The sequence below is a fragment of the Phyllobates terribilis genome, unplaced genomic scaffold, assembly GCF_046119375.1.
Source record: "Phyllobates terribilis strain yellow unplaced genomic scaffold, ASM4611937v1 Scaffold_298__1_contigs__length_2340664, whole genome shotgun sequence".
In the NCBI taxonomy this organism is placed as follows: Eukaryota; Metazoa; Chordata; class Amphibia; order Anura; family Dendrobatidae; genus Phyllobates; species Phyllobates terribilis.
In genome coordinates, this window is record NW_027363058.1 from 162081 (window position 1) to 164716 (window position 2636).

The 2636-nt window shown below is 42.6% G+C and overlaps 2 non-coding genes across 2 annotated transcripts; both read right to left on the reverse strand.

Moving 5' to 3' along the window:
* Nucleotides 1–853: 853 nt before the first annotated feature.
* LOC141220750 (U2 spliceosomal RNA) lies at nucleotides 854–1044 on the reverse strand. Its single transcript, XR_012288913.1, has one exon. It is a non-coding gene; the product is annotated as a U2 spliceosomal RNA (small nuclear RNA).
* A 1115-nt stretch (nucleotides 1045–2159) lies between these two features.
* On the reverse strand, nucleotides 2160–2349 carry LOC141220713 (U2 spliceosomal RNA). Its single transcript, XR_012288901.1, has one exon. It is a non-coding gene; the product is annotated as a U2 spliceosomal RNA (small nuclear RNA).
* Between the last annotated feature and the right edge of the window lie 287 nt (nucleotides 2350–2636).

The window sequence follows — 2636 nt, forward strand, 5'->3', positions numbered from 1 at the left end:
GGCGGGGGGTGGGGTGGAACGAGCAGCTGTCTACCCTTAGCAGGAGGGCTCCTGATTACATACCTCTCCTGCTGCTGCTGGCTGTCCAGCAGCAGACTGAAGGTGGCTGCTGCTGTGCACAGGTATATAAAGGCTCAGAGCCTATTATGACACGCGCAGCCAGCGTTCCATTGCCACATTCCATCTACTGCAGGCAGGATACCTGGCTGGCTGAATGTCGCTGAGAAGCTCACAGAGACCGCCATAAGCAACAGTTTAACAGAATGCCACAGACTAATCAACCAAACTTTTTGGGTTGGGTTCTCTTTTATAGTCTGCAGGCATTAAATGAAAGAAGTCAGTGTTCCAGCAGAAGGAGACAACGTTTCAGAAAAGGCATTGTAGCAAACCAAAAAAGAAATTTTAAGCGCAGCAGAGTAACCAGCGCACATACCTGTTAGCTCAGGTGAGTTTAAAAGGCTGCTGTTGATAACAAGGGCATTTGCTAAATAGATGGTGTGTGTGCAACAATATACTGAAAGGTCAATTATATTGTGCAGCTTATCTCACCACCTGTAGTTATTTAGGTGAAAGCTCCAAAATGCTTGCCTAATATGTCTGTTTATCCAAAAGGAAGTAAAAAGGGAGAGCTAGAAAGATAGCATTGCATCACATTACATGGCAATGCAATGCACAGTTGCTGAAGTTGAACCAAAATGAGCTTGTAATCTGGCTTCTGCAACTTTGAACATGAAAAATCCAATGAGGAGAAGAAAAGCAAAGCCAAAGAGTCCATCCCAAAATCCGACAAACAAGCAAAATGAACAAAAAACATTGAATTCAATTCTTTCTGATTTTAGAAACTGCATTAAAGAAGGGGTGCACCGGTCCTGGAGATACTGCAATACCAGGTCAATGCGTGGAGTGGACAGAGCAAGCTCTTTTTCCATCTCCCTGTTCTAAAAATCCATTTAATATATGGTCCCCAGATAGGGGACGTATCAGATATTAAACTGATAAGAACAGATACTACACTTGATCTTAGCCAAAAGGCCGAGAAGCGATAACCAGAATTGGTTTCAAACTACGGAGCCACCCAAGGATCCTGAAAAGTCCATTTGTGGAGATGAGCTCCTGGACTCCCGTTAAGAAGACATGTTGTCAACCTCTAGATCCCTTACATGCCTGCACTTTTCGGCTTGCTGCTGCTGCAATCCACGCGTTTTAGATCTGCATAACTCCACCTCTTTAAACACAGCACCTTCACCCCCTGCTGTTCCCACCCGCCTCAACACCGTTGGAAGGGAGGAGAACCAATTAAGGCGGGGGGTGGGGTGGAACGAGCAGCTGTCTACCCTTAGCAGGAGGGCTCCTGATTACATACCTCTCCTGCTGCTGCTGCTGCTGGCTGTCCAGCAGCAGACTGAAGGTGGCTGCTGCTGTGCACAGGTATATAAAGGCTCAGAGCCTATTATGACACGCGCAGCCAGCGTTCCATTGCCACATTCCATCTACTGCAGGCAGGATACCTGGCTGGCTGAATGTCGCTGAGAAGCTCACAGAGACCGCCATAAGCAACAGTTTAACAGAATGCCACAGACTAATCAACCAAACTTTTTGGGTTGGGTTCTCTTTTATAGTCTGCAGGCATTAAATGAAAGAAGTCAGTGTTCCAGCAGAAGGAGACAACGTTTCAGAAAAGGCATTGTAGCAAACCAAAAAAGAAATTTTAAGCGCAGCAGAGTAACCAGCGCACATACCTGTTAGCTCAGGTGAGTTTAAAAGGCTGCTGTTGATAACAAGGGCATTTGCTAAATAGATGGTGTGTGTGCAACAATATACTGAAAGGTCAATTATATTGTGCAGCTTATCTCACCACCTGTAGTTATTTAGGTGAAAGCTCCAAAATGCTTGCCTAATATGTCTGTTTATCCAAAAGGAAGTAAAAAGGGAGAGCTAGAAAGATAGCATTGCATCACATTACATGGCAATGCAATGCACAGTTGCTGAAGTTGAACCAAAATGAGCTTGTAATCTGGCTTCTGCAACTTTGAACATGAAAAATCCAATGAGGAGATGAAAAGCAAAGCTAAAGAGTCCATCCCAAAATCCGACAAACAAGCAAAATGAACAAAAAACATTGAATTCAATTCTTTCTGATTTTAGAAACTGCATTAAAGAAGGGGTGCACCGGTCCTGGAGATACTGCAATACCAGGTCAATGCGTGGAGTGGACAGAGCAAGCTCTTTTTCAATCTCCCTGTTCTAAAAATCCATTTAATATATGGTCCCCAGATAGGGGACGTATCAGATATTAAACTGATAAGAACAGATTTTTTTTTTTTTTTTTTTTTTTTTTTTTTAAACCATTCAGTTTAGTTTTTTAGCAAACAGTATGAATTTCTCCAAAATTTGCTACTTAAAACTTCTCATCATCATGGTTCTATTTATTTAGCAGTAGTATAAGACAAAATATAATCACAAGGGAACATCCTTTACGTAACACAAATGCAGAAACTTCAAGGAATCACAAAGAAAAAAATCACTGGTATTTGATAAGGTAATGCCACTTTTTAAATTTCCAAATCCCTTCGGCATCTGTGCCACCACCGCCTCTGCTGTCCAACTTATATATCAGGTATAGTCTTGAAAGAATA